The sequence below is a fragment of the Lepisosteus oculatus genome, chromosome 6 (genome assembly GCF_040954835.1).
Source record: "Lepisosteus oculatus isolate fLepOcu1 chromosome 6, fLepOcu1.hap2, whole genome shotgun sequence".
NCBI lineage: Eukaryota > Metazoa > Chordata > Actinopteri > Semionotiformes > Lepisosteidae > Lepisosteus > Lepisosteus oculatus.
Window position 1 is genome coordinate 32,351,323 of NC_090701.1, and position 21,450 is coordinate 32,372,772.

Here is a 21,450-nt window from a genome sequence, read left to right on the forward strand (position 1 = left end):
CAAACATTTGTTCAGGGTTTGAAGCCTAATCAGAATTAAAAAAAAAAATACTGTAATATCTCAGTTAAGCCCATGTTATTAATACAAAATTACTCTTGGTAAAAAAATACAAGTTAACAAGTATTGTAATACTTAAGTATTGTAATACAATACTAATATTGTAAGCCTGAAGGTAGCTATAAATTATGCAGCTTACGTACATCTAAATCACAAAAGAAAAGAAAAAAACTGTAAGGGTATAGAAAGTCTACTTAGCATTAATAGCATCTTTAAAAGAAAAAAAAACAAACCTTTAAATAAAAACATACACTAGTAATAAAAAAACAATTCCATTATACATTTTAAGATCTTAAAATTGTATTCAATTGTGTTCAGCATTTAAAATAAATGGTGCTAGATAATGGTTATCCGGTTTAGATGTAATAAGTAAATTCTGCTGTGTCATATAACATCCCAAATCCTAAAATCTATCAATTTACACATAATGCCTAGAGTAAACAACAGGGAAAAAGCAGAGTGAACTACATCTGTTGAAAATGCGAGGAAAGAATCAGCCTTTCTTTTTCTTATAAAGCACTACATAATTTAAATGTCTTTATATACATCACTTACTTTAAATTAGAGTGTATCATTTGTCTTTTTAACTACAGTATTTAGATCATAGTAATTCACTCAAGTATTTTGCAAGAACACTGTATATTGTAAATGATATTCTCTTGTTTACTTTTGCTTTCTGTGGAAAATACAGTGAACATAATACAATTACTTATAAAATGATTATTTTAGATGTATATACACTGTATAAGTGTAAGTATTAATAGTAATATTAATTAACAATTTAATAATGATAACAGTAGCCAGCATTTATTGAAAACTAAATGCAGAGGGAATTGTACCATCTGGATTAGTTTTTCCTACATCAGTTTGTTAATTTGAGTAAAAGGGAGAGTTGTCAGGCATTTAGGACACTGATATAAGCCAGTCATACATTTATTGTTATACAAGCTGCTCATGGGAAAGTAACTTAAAGTTAAGCATGAAGTTCTTGTTTTCCCCAGACAGATTCATCAGCATGTCACAGTGGATTTGCAACCAATAATAATAAATTTGTATCGCCCTCTACTAATGCGAAAATGAATAAAACATTTCTACAAAACAAAGAAAAAATAGAAACAGAGAGCAATACAAGTGTGAGGAAATACAGTGTGACTGTATCTGACTCTTGTTAATGTTCAACCATTAACTCCTAAGTCGACAGAAGACACTTCACATTGGAACACAATTAGTGGAAAAATAACATTTCAAAACAAAAGGAGTGCAGGAGTTGAATGAAGGTACGTGATTAGAGTGAATCATGGAAACAGTACATCAGTTCGTTTTAGGACTTGCAAAAGGAAAAGTGAAAAGGTGCATTCTGTTACATTTACATTGAGAAAAGATATATGGACACCATAAGAACTAATTTGGGTATCAGATGTAACTCAATCAGAAACATTGCACAGCAATAATGAATATATCACTGATGTCGGACGGGCAAGCCGTGGAATGACAAGGAGAGTTGTAAAGACTCTATGTGTAGCCATAAAAGGGGCAACACGTGGGTTAGCTCAGGCTCAGGGGGTCAGACGATGTTGGTATAGAAACCTATGCCCTCAGGCCACGGACCTGGGCGACCTGTAGCTAGGCGGGTGTCACGACATCCGTGCCCTCAATGCTGAGCAAGGAGCAGAGCAGACACAAGAAGGCTACACAACAAGACACACCGGAAAGACATGAATAATCAGAGGGAACTAGGAACAGGACAGAAGTAGAGTGCCCTCTATATTTATATATTGTGTGACAGGAAATCAGTGTAGTAATCTTTTTTCCCTGTTTTTAAGTATACCTTCAAAATAAAATGTTTAAAATTACATAAATTACTTTTTATCCTGTTCTTTTTGTAAAAGCTGGCCTTTATTTTTTCTTAAAGCTGGCTCTTTTTTGCCCCATTAGCATTGATGTGGCATTTTCCACATTTGTAGTTTTCTTTCATCTACTGCACCTCAGAGACAGGTGGCAGTCCTGCCATACATACAGAGACATTGTACTGTATGTACTCAAATATGAGTGAATGTGGGGCTGCCTAGAGTAGCAGCTTCATCCTGTAAATTGACAGATAGATTAACAGTCAAGGATTATGTGCTTTTGCTTTACTAAAATGTAAAGCTCTTCTTTCACTGGATTTAAAACATTTTGCATTTCCTGTCCCATAATTTTAGTTCAGTAGGTAAAGTTTAGAAGAGGCTTAATTTGCAAAGCGAGTTGTATTTGAGTAATTCGCGTGGCTGAGGAGAATGACAACACATCTGGATGGAAGAGGCCATTGGAACCACCAAAAGAAACAGACCTCATAATGCTGAATCAGAATTCATAAGTTAGGAAAACAAAAGGTAAATATGAATATGATAGTGATACAGGTGCTGTATGGTTAGTAGATTGAATGCATAAGAGAGGGATGAAGGATTCAGAATCTTTTAATTCATTAGAAGTTTTAATAGCATTTCAAAACCAGAGAGTGCGAAGGTTCTAGACAACCTGCTCCAGAGAATAGTGTTTAAGAAGATGAAGAAGAGGAAAAAATTAGAACCTCCTAACACTAACGAACTGTGGAACATTGTGAGCACACTTAAATGGATAGGGTTTGGATTTAATTTAGAATAATCTAAAACATCAAATCTATAGAACTGCAGGATCAGTGCTCAAGGTAATAAATATGACAATATCTGGATTAGCAATGAAGAATGGTGCACCAATCCAAGGAACAGCTGCAAAGCTTTTAGTGCTGAAGCAGACATAGTTAACAATTCAAAAGGTGCAGGAACCAGTGTCAGGTTAATTTGCTGATTTGTCAAGGAGTACAGTCTTGGAAGGGACAGCTGTCTGAGTTAAATAGTAATAATAATAATAATAATAATAATAATAATAATAATAATAATAATAAAGTAGTAGTAGTAGAAGTAGTTTGCCATTGTAATACTGAGGTATGCAACACATGAAAAAAAAATCGATTAATAGATTATCACTTGCATTTCATGGAGAATAATTTAATTGTATTTTATTCACACACACAACTCAAATGCTAAACCTCCAAACCTCCCCTTTCTCCTTTCTCAGAAAGACTGAGGAAAGCATGGTTGGTCGCACCAGAAGTAGGTTGAAGTAGTTCAGGTGTGTAGCTGTGTCAGCGTGTGTAAGTTGCAAAGGAACATGTGATAGGATTATTCCATGCTGAAAAAAGAAGAAAGAAAATACGTTTCGGCTTTGGAGCCTTCTTCGGGTGACCCCGAATAAACCTATCGCTTGTTCCTTTGCACCCTTCGCATGCTGACGCAGCTACCTACCTGAACTACTGTATATCCTCAATATGGATACATTAACTATTAACTCCATTCTTGCAGACTACCTTCATGTAGGAGCAATCAAGGTCTGTTCCAGCCTCCATTCTTGGTATGTAATACCCTTTTCAGAAAACAATTCTGTACAGCCACATTACATTTTACACTGCCTTCATCTAGATGCAATTACAGCACTTTTTTGTAGGCGATCATTAAAATTATATATTTTTTTATATCATGCAGTGTGTAGGTAAGTAGGTAGATAGGACCCTTTTAAGGCCATAAAGGCCCATGGGGAATGGGGTGCAAGGGCCACCATTTTTCTTTGACCATCTGACACTGGAGATGATGTGGTCAGCATCACCCTCTGGCCTGCCTATTACCCCCAGAAGGATTAACCCCCGGTACTGACTTGGAAAGCAGTCTGAGTGGACCTGGGAACCATCTAGAAGCAAGTAGAGCAAGCTACATTGCTTGCCCCTACCTGGGATTGAACCCACAACCTTCTGGTCAGGAGTTAGTTACCCTTGCAATCTCAGCTACCACAGCTCTGCCATGCAGTGTGTACAGTACCTCAGCAATATAACACCAAATTCCAATTCTAGTTGTTTTGAACAGTTTATAGTCACTCCATGAAATTAATTTTCCTAGAATTTCCATGAAGCCTGGCACATTAAAATTTCAGGTCTAATCCAGACTCCATTCATGGCATTACTATAAACTCCTTTTCAGAAAGAAAAAATACTGTACAGACACATTACATTTTAAAACAGAGATAGGCTATGTACTTAGTTTTTTTTGTACACATGAAATAGGTTATATTTACAAAGAATATTATTAGATTATGAAAAAATAAATAAATTAAGATACTGATTCAGTAACATCTATTGCAACACAAGTATTACCTGCACTAGCTACTCTGGATTACTGCAGACTGCTTCCCACTGATGTGAGTACTGATGCACATTCTAAATAGCTGTATCCATATATGGAGATTTAAAGTGCCCTTGTAATGTGTATTACAGATATACAACTGAGTGGATGATTGCATAATTCACAGGTTATATTTCACAAAACACTGCAAAGGAACCTGAGAACAGTCAGGATGCACGGTGCCTGTGAATTATTTTCTGCTGTAAAGATACCAAAACCTTAAAAAAATGAACTAAAAAAAAGTTGAACCAGAATACATTTGGGTAGCAGCACCAAGAGGGCCAGTTCTGAAGTTAACAAAAGGTGGAAAGTGCGAAAAGTGGAAAATAGGAGTGGTTTTGAAAGCTCCTCCACAACAGAAGAGGTGTAAAATTATTCTTGCTGGGCAAAGGCTTGTGCTGAGGTATTGTAGCATCAGTGGCCTACAAAAATTATTGAAAGATATAAGTAGGGGATAGAACGTAATGAACAACAAAGAGATGGTTGAGGCCAAAGTTATAGTGGGATGAACATTTGATGATGAGATGGGTAGAAAAAGAGGAAAGGAGAAAAGAGAGGGCACCATTTACCATGTAGAAAATACTGGAGCACAAGTTTCAAGTGGGAGGGAGGAGAGGGATTTGAGAAGCTGCCAGCAGCAAATTTGGGAAGATAGGGAACAGAGGACCATTGCCACAACCAAAAACATGGGGCTGTGAGGGATGTAAAAGAGAGGCCAAAATCTATTACAGTTTGAACAGCAGCTGTGCCTGTGGATTGAATGAAGAGATGGATAAAGAGTAGAATAATTTTCTTTTTTCTTTTCCTTTCTTTTTAGCTGTTGGAATTATGTAGAGTTTACAATTATATTTATGAATCACGTTCTAATTTTGAAATAATTCTTAATATAGTTTGTTGATTCCATAGTAGTGTTGTGTAAGACCAGAGTCACTATTCATTAAAGGTTTATGCATTCTGATGCTACACTGGGATAGCTTGAAATAAAGCCTGAGTTGACTTTGGTACTGTACAGTATTTCCATGTTGTAGCATCAGTGGTTAATTCCAAAATATGAATTCAACAAAAAGTTACTCAATATCACAATCAAAAAGATTTCATCTTAAAATGAGACCTTGCCCTACAGCATTGGACAAATTAATTTAAAGTGAGTATGATGCAAATAGTACTCTAATGTAAAAAGAAACACAAATATATCCAGCAGCCAAATCACTCTGCAACTCACAACTGGCAACCCACTGAAGCTAAGAAGTGTGATCAGTACCAGGATGGGAGACCTCCTGGGAAAAACTAAGGTTGCTGCTAGAAGAGGTGTTAGTGGGGCCAGCAGGAGGCACTCACCCTGCGGTCCATGTGTGTCCTAATACCCCAGTATAGTGACGGAGACACTATACTGTAAACAGGCGCTGTCCTTCGAATGAGACATAAAACCGAGGTCCTGACTCTCTGTGGTCATCAAAAATCACAGGGTGTTTCTTGAAAAGAGTAGGGGTGTAACCCTGGCATCCTGGCCAATTTTCCCATTGGCCCTTATCGATCTTGGCTTCCTAATAATCCCCGACTATGAATTGGCTTCATTACTCTGCTCTCCTCCCCACTTATAGCTGATGTGTGGTGAGCGTTCTGGCGCACTATGACTACTGTCGCATCATCCAGGTGGATGCTGCACATTGGTGGTGGTGGAGGGGATCGCCTTACCTGTAAAGCCCTTTGAGTGGAGTGTCCAGAAAAGCGCTATATAAGTGTAAGCAATTATTATTATTATTAGTAGTAGTAGTAGTAGTAGTACGCTGGGCAAACGTCCCGAGATTGAATTCTTCCGCGACGGGGGTACCTTTAAAGCGGAGACGACGGCACCGAAAATTTTTGGCGCGCCCTCTCTTTAAAGCCCTGGCCAAATACGAAGACAGTACGTACAGTTATAATTCAAACGGAATTAAAAACTACACATCCCAGTTACCATGGTGGTGCTTGTGATCATTGCGTTTAACCAACGAAACAGGGTGAAAAATCAGTCACATGACTTTGGGGCAGAGTTTCGGAAGCTTAACCTATCAGCAACAAAGCGAAATTTACACTATAGGCTACCTCAAACTGTTAGTTACACGACTGTGTATGTCGCTTAAGCCACTCCTAGTTGGCATTTTAGTTATGGAGGCGAGAAGACGCCACCCCCCCCCCCCCTCTCTGGGTGTCTGATTTGCCGCCATGTTTAACCGTCCGTGTCCGAATCGCAGTAGCTACGCGTACGAAATAAAGTTCATCCCAGCTACAAAACATATATATTTTTGTGGTAAGAGGGCGCAAAACATCAGTATTTACTGCTATTAATTACTGTACGATTTATAGTTGAAATCTGAGCCTAGATATAAAGTTAGATATAAAGTTAAAATCTCGACAAAGCAATGTAGGAAATACAGAGAAAAGAAATCCATTCTGACATCTAAAATCAGTTTCGATCAAGGTCTCTAAAACGAACAAGAAAAAGAGGATTTTCGGAGGGCAATTACGCTGTGTTTATATAGGATAAGTGATCTATGAGCAATCTAATTTCTTGTTCGTTTAAAACAGTGAAATGTCAGCTGCAAAAGATCGCACCAGAAACAGCACTCTCTCTGCCTGTCATAGACGTTCAGGAAAGGCTGGATGAAGTCATGTCAAGAACAATAATTCGGTGATCAATAATAACAGTTGTAGGACAAGAAACAAAAGATAATGAAAACTTCTTTAGGCTAAAACTCAAGTTCATTCTACAAATTAAGGCAAATGAAAATTCAGGATGTTAAAGTGCTAGAGGTGTAAAAAATACAAAAATGCACATGAGTAAAAAGTTTTAGAAATGGAGCAGGTGTTGTTTTGAAATAAGCAAACAGAAAAAAAGCCATGACTAAAGTGCAGAAGAGGGATGCAGGAACACTTGCTTAGATATACAAAAAAAATCACAAAAAGGTGTATGTTACAAAAGAACATGCAAACATGTTCATCATGTACATCAATTTCCCTTCACAATCAATAAAGTCTTATCTAAAAACATGAAACAGAGTGAGGAATCAGAAAATTAGCATGCATAAAAAACAGCAATTCTGTCAATAAGCCCTAAATGAATTAATAGCAACCATGGTTTCATGGAGGGCTTCTCAGATAGTTGGGCATTCAGGTAGATTGCCAGGTGAAAGGATTTGTAAACATACTTTGTTAAAGCAAGTCAGTTTTTTCTGCAACACATAAAAGACATTTTTCCAAGAAAGTTTAGCCTTTGTCACTAATGAAACCACTAAATAATACATAAATATAGAAATCTTAAGATTTTGTTATTCAATGTTGGTAGCAGGATGAACTGTGCTAAGTGTATATTTTGTCGCAGCTTTGCTGCAAGATATTAACAGTGAAAAAAGGTATTTAGAAATGAGTTATTTCAAGAAGAAAATGTTCAGAATAATTGCAAATCTAGCAGGATAGAGAAAGCACAGAAAACAGGCAGTTAGATTGATCAGATTAGTATGAAAAGTTATTTAGCAAAGGGAATGAGAAGAGTGACAAACTAGTATGCTTTAGATCTTTTTATCTGGACCAGGGAAAACTGATCATGTTTCTCTATAACAATAATAAAAAACTTTATTTTATATATCACCTTTAAAAGTGGCATCTCAAAGCAATACAGTAGATATAAAAACAGATAAAAGGACCACAGATTACAAAGTAAATACATATAAGAAAGACAAGCAGTAAGAGGTGCTACCAAAATTAGAAAATGAAGCAGATACAGACACTAAGTCTTCTGAAAAGAAAGGTTCTGAGGTTAGATTTAAATGCACTCAGGGTACGTGACTGATATCACTGGGAATACAAATTGAGAGCTCTGGGGTGCAGCTAGAGAAGACCCTGTCACCCACAGAATGTAGATGTTCTTGAGGACAGCTAGAAGACCAGAGTCAGACGGACAAAGGTGGGGAGTAGACAGATAATAAGCCATATACTGTAGGTACTGAATGAGGATGAGGATTTTGAAGTTGACTCGAAACCTGATAGGTAACCAATGCAAGGACTTGAAAACAGGTGTAATGCATCCCTGATAGGATTCTCGCTGTCATATTCTGAACATATTGAAGATTGCTCAGTGTGGATTTAATTTCCCCAGTGAACAGGATGTGCATTTATTAATTCTAGAAAAAAAAGCCTTTCTTGATTTCTCTAGTTCTTAGTTTCTCTAGTTCCCTTTAAAATAAACTATTATTCCACAATGCAGAGTATGATATGGACAGTATTTACACTGTTTTAAAGAAATGAACACAAGCAGCTTTTCGAGATTTAAGTGTTGGCTGAGTTATTGCAGGATAAAAAACTAGAGATGTTGGTAAGAAGATAATTTTGGGATAGCTGAGGAATACACTGATAACAAGAACACTTCCTAATGGGGTTAGGCATACTTTTGATGAAGATGATGAAGTTAACAGACTGTATGTTTACATAGATACTGAAATTAGGATTGTATTTTAGATTTTGTGTAGTTGCTAGCATTGAACTGTGTGTTGGATGCACATGAATTGAAGGAATGGGCAAACATCGCTGATGCGGATCCACAGAGCCAGCATATTAAGATGTTTATAATTAGAGGCAATTTGTTTAAATAACTAGGTATGGATACTGATGTGCAAGAGAGGTGGAAAGGCTGGTTACTTAAGCCAGCACTATAAAATATTTTATTCTCAGTGAGATGCTGCCATTTCATAGTGGGTTTCTAACACTGTGTATAGTTCAATCCACACAGTGCCTTTACATCCATCCATTTCTAATCTCTTTATCCAGTACAGAGGATTTGGAGCCTATCCCAGTAAGCAACGGACACAAGGCAGAATACACCCTGGACATAGCGCCAGTCCATCACAGGACAGACAGACACAAACACACACACACCAGGGCCAGTTTTCCCATAAACCAATTAACTTACCAGTATGTTTTGGAGTGCGAGAGGGAGTCATATCACACATATGGAGAAAAACCATGTAACCCAGAGAGAACATGCAAACCCCACACACACAGGATGGGACCTGGGACCCCAGTGCTCCAAGATAGCAATGCTAACCACTTTGTCACCATTATAAATGGATGGATATCTTAGTTATCTTTCTAGTTCACAGGTTTGCATGCAAAATTTAATTTTGAAAGCCACTGAGACATCAGGTACTACTGTTGTATTTATGAAAAAGAAACAAAACAAAAAGCATACTAACAACTGTGCCATCCTACTCTTTAGTTAATACAATTTATTATTTATAAACAGTTAACATTGTTAGCAAAATATTTTGAATTATATTTAACCCTATTTTTTCTTTAGTTTGTATTTAACTTATTATATGATAGTCAGATTTAATGTATATTTGAACAATGAAAATATATTTTTACAAGATGCGGGGGAAAGTGCAACAAATTATTACAGTGCTAAATTTAATATTGATTGCTAATAGTTTATGCTAACACCTAACTTTCTTAATTAGATGTATTTAAAACAGTGAACTAAGTGTAACATACCATTCAGAAATACAATCGAGAATAGTTTTGTGGTGTTTGTTTGGATGTATAACGTAACAAAATTAAAGACGATTAAAATCTGTAATCTTTCCACTTGTAATGTCATTAGACAGAACAAGACATTTCTGCTTTGTCTAAGGATGGTATCAAAAAGTAGTCTAGGTGGTGAGAAAGCTGTGCTTAATGATAATTAAGTGACTTAAAAGTAAAAAGAGATGGTTCATATTGCTTGATTAATTTTAAAAACGAAGTTATAAATGCAGACGCGATCGCTGCCATAAGCGCTCCAGGCAGTAGAACGTTCGTTCTGTACTGTTGAGCTCCGCGCCTCCTCCCTCTCTCGGTGCCGCGCCCCTCTCTGACGGAGCGCAGTGGGCGGTACGCTATTTTCAGAGCCTCTGATTGGGAAAAAAAGACCTGCTGATCAGTTTCACACACCAGGAAGAGAAAAGAATGGGATTTTTTCTCTTCGAAACGTGTGTTGTCTTTATGAAATTCATGTATTTTAAACGTTTAATTAAGAAGTAAAAACCTTACAGCGTACACAAAGATTCTGAGCTGATCACGAGGAAGAAAAATCACCCATTTTTCGCACATAAAAAGTGTTTTTTAACTCTCGAAACCTGTTTTTATATGTTTTAAAGTCGTGCAATGTCTAAGTTAAGCAGGAACACATCATTGTATCTCATTATTTATTTATTTTTTAAAAAATTTAAAAATCGTTTGCACAGCCTAGTAGTAGTAGTAGTAGTAGTATAATCATTTAAGATTTTTCACTAAAGTTAAATGAACCCTGATTTAAGGTTTAAGTACAATTCATTTTGTTAAAAGGATGTTCTGGCCTGTTAGTAAGGTTTCTTATACAGTACATAAAAAAATATTTTTTTCAAACATATCTTATCTAGTTGCAGATCATGGATGGATCCAGTTGGATGGATATTAAGTAAAATAAAGTTATAAAATGTTACAATGTTATTTCACATATTTTTGTAGTGTAATAGCTTGTAGTGTTATGTAATCCCAGAAACTGACTAACAGTAGGTGACTACTTTACAGAATACAGTTCATAATCATACAATATTACAAAATTATATATTTTTTTATACAGTAATTAATTTATCTTTTGCTTTGGTATTTGCCCAGGTAGTTAGGGGGCATTGACATTATAAACTGAAGAAATATTTTATAAGCAAATCTGTTTGTAGTAATTTTTAATATTTTATTATAAAAGACACATATATTACAGTTCTTGATATTTAATCTTTGAGGATCACAATCCACTGTTTACAGGTTTCCTTTAATAATTATCTATTTTACATGTACAGAGCTGAGCTGTTTGCTTCAAGATAAATATATAATTACTTCAATTATCTGTTGAAAACTTGGGTGAAATGAAAACATTAAGTTTTTCTAGTTCTTTTGGACTGATTTTCCTAAACAAAATCATTGAGGTAATTTCCACTACAGAGTTATTAAAAACCATGAGCACGAGGTGGTTAACCAAAGAATCTTGTACAAACCCTAGTGCAGTTAAATAAAACAGTGCTGATTGAATTCCCTGATTCACCTCTTACTGAAATAAAATGTCTTTGCTTGTTCTCAGATTCAGCAAGAAATTGAATTTCTGTATAATAAGCTTGCTTAAGATGGTTGTCATTTACCTCCATCAATGTCACCATGCTCTATTTGCTAAAATAGTTATATGTATAATGAAGAGCTTTCCTGTTCTTTATTGATGAAAAGCACTATTGAAATATAAATGCCAACTATTTTCTTTGGTAAGACATGTTGTAGCAAATATTTTTTAACATTTTCTGAACTGACAAATAAACTGTCTCTTGACTGTTTACAACATTAATGGCAAGCTGCTTCTAATCACATGGTGATAATTATTAATTTATTTTTAAATGGTATTAATTTGGACTACCTGCATAATGAGGCCACTCCTATGGGCTAATAAAGAAGCTTGTAAGAACAGTTAAGATGTTCAGTCTGTGGGTAGGCTCCAGACAGGAATATGAGAGAGTGAGAGATCCAGGGAGAGCTCTTATTTGCAATGGACTGGGTTAGCATACTGGCCTGTGGAATTCAGTGTGCTGCTGTAGGAAGGCTTGAGAAAATACATTTTAGAATGTACTGAGAGGTGTCACAGATACAGAATAGATGGGCTGTGTTGTATTAATTAAAAAGACCAATGCACGTCACTTCTGAAAAAAGGGTTGACTTAAAAGATCTGCACTGACTAGCGACATTAGCATCTGAAGAAGTGGGGAATCACCTGGCCAGGTAGCGGCGTGTGTTCTCCCCAAGAGAGAAGTCTAGATGGGTTTGCTTAGGATTTGACCTGTTCCAATGTCCCATCATCAGCGGACTAACAGGAAGTCTTGAGAGAAAGAGAGTTTTTGTGTTTTTATTTACTGAATTTAATTATTTTTGTGATGTAAGTATCTTTGTGAGTGATTATTATTGAAGATCATTTGTGAGCCCTGGGTAAAGAGTTGAGGTGAATACTATGAATACTGAAAATTTATTGACATGTTTAGTTGGGTTGAAGAATCCATTGTCTGCTGATCTTAGGAAGAACACAAATAAAGTTAATGAGAAAATCTTGAAAATGTGATGAGCATGTGTGAGGGGAGTCAATGGAAAGGCGACTGAATAAAAACGACTTTCCCGGAGGGGTTCTGAAAAAGCAGTAAAGATCACTAAAAATGTGAAAAAAGTTTAGATTGTAATCAACAATAGTGCTAAGTTATTTATAACTGGTGAGAATTTCAATTTCCTCAGTGACTTTTGGTTTTACAACTGGTGGTTGCTTTCTATAATCAATGGTAATGTCTTTGGTTTTTGACATATTAAGGTGATGGAAGGAGTTGTTACACCATATAACAAAATAATCCACTACACACCCTAGATCAGTGTCCACATCCTAGAAAAAATCAGGAAACCTAATGACGTTTCTGTCCTCAAAAGGACTTCCACAACTGTCTGAATACAGAATATACTGTACAATAAATGATGGGCATTGACAGCCTTGAGGAGATCCAGTGGAAGATCACTCTTGATCTGAATAAAGGCAGCATGCTGGCCATGATAGGATGTACAAGGAGAGTACGTGTCAGCAATTATCACACAGTAACTGAAATTAAATCACATTGCATATCGAACAGTTACAGTAAATGTACAAGAAATATAAAGTAATAATTAACTTATTTTCCATTAAACATTAAACATTTAACAATATATATTTTATATACATTTTCAGGTCACTAAATGAGGTCTATTGAAAATGTGTTAATTTTATTCTGATCTATGTTCCTATACTTTCATTCAGATAGTATTGGGGGAATACAGATAGTAAATCAAAGTGCACTAAAAATAATTGATTTCAAAAACTTTAAATCATTTGCGCCAATTTAATCCTTCAAGACAAAAAGTTATGATTGGGCAGCATTATGGACTAGGATAACAGTAATTTAATCAATCAATTTTGCAGTTCGAGTATTCAAAAAAGTGTTTAAGGTTTAATTCAGAATATCTTCATTCACCACATTATACTACATTATATTATAAAACAAACAGTAAACATACTGAAAGTTTCTTTAGAAATCATAGCTGCCAAACTCTTCATCATTATGGTTGCTTTACTATCTTTGAAGTTTTTGAGTTTTAATACCTGAAAATACTGAAAACACAAAGCACTCTTAAATAAGATTTATACTAAAAAATATATTTTTTTTCAACATAGAGTGCTTTGAAAAAATATTCAAACTCTTTCTGCAGTGTCCCATTTTGTGAAATTATAAATATTGATGCATAAATGTTGTTCCTCACCTGAATGCTCAAATTGATTGCATATGTTTGAAGAACAATGAGCTCAGTATTTGGTGGAAACACCTTTGGCAACAACTAAAGCTGCAAGCCATTTTTGGCAAATCTCTACCAGTTTTGAACAACCGCTCTGTGCTCATTCCTTTTTGGGAAGATTTGCTCAAATTCTCTACAATTGCTTGGGGATCACTTATATACTGCAGTTTTCAAGTTTTCCACAGATTCTCAATGGGATTCAAGTCAGAACTTTGACTTAGTCACTCAAAAACACTTTCTTATTAAGCTACTGTAGGAGAGTTTACTGTAAGAACTGACAGTGCTGTGCTCCATCTACAGTATATTCCTATTAGATATGTAAAGCATGCCAGTCCCTGCTGGTGAGCAGTAGAACTATAATTCTACTTTATATTCTATAAATCTACCATGCTTAACAGACCAAAATGTTCCTGTTATGACTTGACTGACCACAAAACATTTTGCCTCATATTTGCAGTACAACTTGCAAACCCCATGTTGGATTTCTGATGCTTTTCTTTCAAGTCCATACAAGCCCCCTTTGTGAAGTGACTGGAATATTGTTGACCAATGGGCATTTTCTCCCATCTCAGCCACTGAACTCTTGGCTTCACAGTGGCTTCCCCAAGCTGTTTCCTCCTTGCTAGCTGCTCAGTTAGGGGGGACAGTCTGACCTAGGCAGTGTCTGGGTGACCTAATGATTGATATCACCATACAAAGATGTTTTAATATTTTCTTTGTATTGTTTTTAAACTCTTCTCATGTATGCCTTTATACAGCTTTATCCCTGAATCGTTTTGAAAGCTCCTTGGTCTTTATGTTTGTACAGTAGTTGTTTTCATTCTGAAGTCAAATGCGCTATTAATATCACTCGTAGAGAGACCCCTCATCTAGTTTTGTGACTTGTCAGATTACTTTTCTTCAGTTTCATGTTATCTATTTCAATTTTTATTTTGTGGTCATTGTGTGGGTAAGGTCATATTAGAATTGATGCTTCATTCTGATGCTGTATAAGAACTGCAATCTTTAAAGCAACAAAATGTGAAAATTGTTTTCACTGTAACAACATAAATTATTTAAGTGTCTGAATATGTTTGCAAGGCAGTGTGCAGCAACGTACACACATACTGATTGGATGTACTGCAGCCTTACGACTTACCTCATGCCTCTTAGTAGTCACAACTTCCTCACAGCTTTTAGTAGTGTAAAGAAAAGTAGGTGTATGTTTATTTCTATGAAAATAGTAACCTTGTTATGTATTAATATGTACCTGGATTTGCAATAATTCAGCATAGCCAATGTTGTGCTTTACTGTTTACATGTTATTGGTACAAAAGGTAGTAAAACACAATTGGTACACCATAGTTTTTAAATGCAATACTTAATTGAAAAGTATAGTAAGAAAAAGTAGTTATAATACATTATTCCAACTAATTGCATGAGATGACTCCACAGCTTGGCTTAATGCTACTACTTGATGCTACAAGAGCTTTGACTCTTTTTGATTTTGTTTTGTTTTAGTAAAGTGTTTTAATATCATTTTAATACCCACATATACAGTAACTGTCTATTTTACAAAACTGATGGGACATCACAAAGTGTAGTTATTGTTCTCCTATTATTCATTACAGCAGTATTTGGAAACTTGATATTTATTATGTGATGCCTGATTTATATTTTTTAATGGGCCCAAGCAATTTGTTTTGTTGTTGTATTTAATCCATATACACTATAGTTGTTATAGGGTGTTATGTAGCTGTCCTTATCCAACTAAATAGTACTACAATTCTGGTGGATTTGAGCATCAGTTGTGAAATCTAGTTCAGATGTCAGAAATGGTAGTGAAACAGCTTTAGAAAATATGACATATATTACTGGAATAACAGTTAGTAGCTAAAAAATGTACAGATGTTTTTTGACAATATCTTGTCAGAGTAAAAATTTCCTGACCTACTCTGTAACTATCAATACAATCTTTTAGTTTGACAAGTTGTGTCTGATGGTCACCAAACACCCATTCAGTATTTCAGGAGCACTGTAATGGGTATGCTTCTTGTTGGAAGGGCAGTTTAATAAAACAGTAACGACTGATGTAAACTGCTAAAGCTCTTCCCCAGCTGTCGACCAATAAATAATATCTAGGTTTATTGCTTAAGGGGTAAATATATATCCCAACTAAAATATTATAAGCAGGATATATTTACCCTTCAGTTTGGAATTTAAAATGCTTTTAATAGATGTTTTGCAAAGATACTGTATACTGTACACATCGATACCTTCTGAACACAGTTAAAGTACTGTAGCAACATACAATTTAAGTGCATATCGTGCTGATTGTCTAGTTGTGAAATCAAGAGAATTCTTTACTCCATTACATCTTCTTATATATAAAGATTTGGAGTAGGGTTCAGTTTGTTCCTGTCCATTGTCAAATCATTTTCAACCTCCACAGAATCCTAGTTTAATTTTTCTGGAAGTATCTGGAAGTTAATTCACCATAGGATGGTGTAATTCAAATGTGATGGGCTGTCACCATAAGCTCACGGCAATAAAGAAGTTAATTAATTGCCTCATAAATCATGTTTACACCCAACACCATATGGAATACATACAATTACATATGTAAGTATACATATGGATTTATAATTATAGAAATTAATTTTCAGTACAGGTGCCTGTTTTTGATGGGAACACCTGCTTAGATTCCATATCCAATGGGGAGTTCACTCCTATTTGTTTCAAAGATTTTATAAAATCCTTGATACAGGATACAGAATATGTTTGGAGAGGATGCCGTTAATGTTGTCTAAAACACCTGACTCATCACTTGTGTAAAGCTGCACCAACATTGATTGCTGAGAAAATTAACTGTTTTTTTCCAAGATTTTTAGAAATATAGCATCAACATCACCAAATTGTGTGAAAACCAATGAGCTGGAGACGGGCAGCTCAGGGAAAAGGGAGGTTGCTATACTCTCTTGTGGAAGGTAAAACACAAGGAAGAATGTCAAATTCTTGGCATTGGTTTTGCCACCATAAAAAAAAGATAAAATTACTTCATCAGTTTTTTTATGGAATAAGTTAATGCCTCATGACTCCTCATCATTAGTTTAGCAGGGAACTATTTTTTTTTTTACATATAGTTGTAACGAAGGCTGGGTTGTGATGAAAAGGATCCGATGCAGATGCAGGATTCCTGGGGCGGTGAGTAGGCGGACAGAGCTATCCAGGAGCTGGGTCGTAATCCGAAGGCGAAAGGTAGGTCGAGATCAGTAAACGGCGCTGGTGGCGAACAATCCAGAACGAGAGACAGATACGTGGTCGGAACAAGAGCAACAGGGTCGATACCAAAAATAGTCACGGGTAGCAAACAATCCACGGGGCGAGACGAGAAACGTAGTCCGAAGGCAAAACGATGAGGTCAGAAAATCCGGTAAGGCAAAGTGAAAGAAACGCTAGGTAGAGCCACAGGTAGGGAACTCAATACCGAGCAGTGATATGCGAGTAAGAGCGGCTTAAATAATGCAGCCTGCCGCACGGTAAGACGTCTGAAGAGAATTAACACGTGCGGCGGCGTTTGTAATTATCACCCAGCTGCTGGGACTGATTAGACCTCTTCGGAGCTGGTCTGGGCTGGTTAGTGGTCGTTACAATAGTACAGTATAATGATATGACCTACATTTAAAATCAGACAACAAAACCATGACACATTTTGATGCTAAGTTCAGCCAAATTCTTTGTGGAATTCTAAAATAGAGCAAACTCATCCATGACACACACAGATACCGTACCTTCTGTTTGTGTCAAGAAGATCAATTAACATTATCAGAGAAGGAGCTCATGACTGCTGGACCAAACACAGTCCATCCATCCATTTTCTAACTCCTCTGATTCAGGGCTGTGGGGAAACTAGAGCCTATCCAGACAAGCAACAAGTGCAATGCAAGATATACCCTTGATAGCATGGTAGTCCATTGTAGAACAAATACACACCAACACAGACACACTCACACCACTGCCAATTTCCCAGAAGACAAGTAACCTTTCAGTATATTTTTGGACTCAACAAAAGCCCATGTAAACTTGGGGAGAAAACAAATTCCACACCGAGGTCCCCAGCACTATAAGGCAGAAATGCTTAACACTGTGCCACCCAAACACAGTTTTATCAATTTAATTATTTTATTTATTATATCAGACAGGCTTTTAAATATCACCTGCAACGGTGTGAACACAAAGCAATGTGCACAGAAAGTCAGTGTTGGAAAACTAAAGAAACCAAACACAAGAGAAGATTTTCAAGAGTGAACGTGGAAAGAAACTCTAAAAAAATTCACTTTTTAACAAATGAGCTTATAGGCCACAAGATGTTCTGTGACAGAGCAACTCAAACTCCAAGCAGGGGAAGCTGTCTTGATAACAAAAGTAAAGGTGGAAGTCAAAGAAGAAATCTTAACATGAACAACAGGTGTGCAGGCAAGTCAAATTTGGTTTCTTCACTGACAAAAGAATTGCTTATGGTCTGTTTACCCAAGAACCAGTGCTTTGAGACCTAATGAAGGGGAAGGCATGATCAAAGAGAAGCAGTCAACCCCAATTGAAATGACAATTTGAAGACCTATTCAATCAAAACTCCAGGCAGTAGGCAATACCTTACACAGCACCCTATTATAAATGAGCTTGGAATTCTGCCAGAACTTAATGAGGTATAGAATGCTTTCATATAATCATGCAAGTGAGGAATAACAAAGGATCAAGAAGTGATGGATTGTCCAGTGAAATTCTTTCTTCTTTACAGGAAACAAATGTTGTGAGCAACACCAACCTTTGTTGAAAATTTATAAAGCCTGAAATTAAGGCAGAATAAAGGTGAACTAAGTTAGAACGCAAGAATAAATAAAGAACCAATTAAAAAAGACTCTTCAAAAGATATCTGATAAATATAACCATAATATTGTGATGAAGGCAGATTTTTCCAAAATTCTAAAGTATCCATTTATAGGTGAGGTAAATTTATGTATTTCCTGTTTAAACCATATAAACATGGTTTACTGTTGGATCACTGTATTTTGTAGAGACCATAAAGTAAACTAAGTAATCTAAAGACAAAACAAAGCTGCAAACAGACTTTTTTTCCCAAAGAAGTCTCCAGATTCTGTAATGAAAGTCTAAGTGATGACAAGTGTTTGGTTACTCTGAGATATTATTAGATACTAACTGTTGGTTCTGATTGCATATAAAAAAGAAGGAAATATGATACTGGTTTTCCCAGAATGTGATGTTGACTGCAATATATATTGAATCAGTGTTCCCTTTAAAGAAATCATGGTTGACCCTGATTTTTATTAGATTAAGGAAATACAGAGGATTTAATTAAAAATGTTGCACTGCAATGGCAGGGAGTGTAATAGCAAAGAGTAAGTGAAATCAGAAGGTGAATTTCTTTCCATCTCTTACATTTTGAATGCCAATCGTGTCATCGATGTGGACACTACAGGATGTTGACTTTCATAGGTAAAGAGCTTATTAACATTTCATAAAATGTCAGATCCATATGCTTGAGTATTATATTCACATTTTAAATCTTACTTTATTTGCTTGGCATTCTGTTCAATACATGATTAACAATGAATACATACAGTAACAATGCATAACTATAGCTGTGTTCTATTTTAAGAAGTAAGGACAGGAATTTTTTTTTTAGCATGAAGGTCTCCTGGCTTGCCTTCTCAATACAACTTGTGCGCTTTTCATTTTTCTGTTCCAAAAAATAATGCAGAAGTTCTCAATAATTTTTTTTGTTTGTTTTAGAAAACTGGAGGTTAGATAATTAGTTAACATAGATCTGAAAAATAACTATAAAGTTTATTGAATGGTTTCATTGGCTTACTATAAAACATAACCCTGGAATACTTTAAAGACATTTCAATAACTGCATTCTTTTCTTGTGTAAATTTCCCTAACTTCAACTTTAAGTTATGTATACTGTAAATTCAGTTTTAAATGCTTTTAAAAACGTTATCTTTATAAGCAACTTTGTTCTTATGTTTTGACTTCACAGCTTTTCATAAATACTTGGGTTTTAGCATAGTTCATAGAGAGTTACAGTTTGTAATAACTGTGGTAAAATGTACAGTACTTGAAAATGTACATAAATTAAACCCTGTGTTTATGCCTTGGTTTGAGTCACCACTAAATTCAGGAATTACATTTGCTTTGTTATGAGTATGCCATCTAGCAATTATAAAATATGCTAGGATGTTTCCCTTACCACAAACAAGTCAGTTAGTAAAGCTAAAGTGTCCTTTTTATTTTCTAGCAATTGCAACACTCTGTCTACTCAAAATCCAGAGCCCACAATACAAAACTCTCTCCAAGGTGCACACATTCCAGACCAGTACAGGTACTCTATGGACCTCAGTTACCAGAACAAATGTCCCAAATTAATGCAGTCCAGCAGTTCTGTCTTCCATGTAGCTTCTTTGGTGGTTCTTAGGCATCTTGTTTAGTCCCATGCATCCTGAATACTGTGTCTTTGGTCTTCCCCCTTCTTTCTATGTTTGTCATCAAGTAAAGTTATGGGCAAGGAGGTGTGAAAGATCATGACTTTGCTTTTTGCTCTCAGTCCCTGGTATCTGAGTTGAGTCCTCTGCTGGTCTGTTGTAATCTCTCTTGCATTCCTTTCTTCTCCAAAGTCCTAAATTCTCTGACACGAGAAGGCCCTTTTACCATGTCCTTTTCGGTCCTTCCTTCTCAATAGGAGTTCGTGATTGTCTAAGTTGGGAGCAGGTGTGTAAAGTTCATTACAGGAGGAAGCTTAGCGAAACAATTTGGATTGTTTGAGAAGTGTCAGTATGCAGATTTTCAGGAATAGTTGTGCCTTATCATTCTTTTTTTCCTTACCTGTCCCCTCTGCCCAAGATCTGGTCCAAACTGGTTCAAAAGCACCAGACACGTCCATATTATGTTGTGGAAATTGAGCAAATTGTGTTTCTTCATCCTTCTTAATTGCCTCCAGACCCTGTCTCTGACTTTGATCATAGGGAGGTGACAAACAAACACACAGGAAAAGGACAACCACACTGATACTGACACAATCACTAGCCACTACATGCAGACTCAATTAATCACAGCCCATAAGCCTTCCCCTGTTGGGATTCTGTGACATTTATTTACAAAGTGACAATAAACTGCTTTCAAATATTTTATGTTCCCAAAAGTGTAACAATAGATAACAATAGGATGTAATCTCTTGATTTCCCATTTACTCACAAGGGTTGTCTATTCTTATTTCATGGCAAAAGGCTTTGACCTCAAAATATTAATTTCTGTGGCTTAATTGTAATTAATATGGTTTATAACAATGGTCTGTCTCCCAAGTTAGTGTAAGAGTTTTTGTAACACGTTTCTAAATAATTTTTAAACACAATTAAAGTTATCTTTCCGCATTCCACAAAGACCCTGCTCACCCACTCCCATCAATGGCACTTCCTTCCAAGTGTCTACCTAAGGACCCCTGTAGTATGGTAATGGAGCTACAGAGGAACCTCCATGCAATAAGGCTTTAACTACTTCAGCAGTACTCCAAGCCTCCACCATTCCCCCACTGGACAGAATTGTATGCTTTCCACTTCATTAGGGCAGGAATTGCTTAAAGGGCAGCAATTTCAATTTTAAATTAAGTGTGTTTTGGGAAAATAAACACCAAAAAATTGTATAGTTTTAGTGACTAATTTCACAATTCTCTAAATTTCTAGAGGTACTTTTTGAA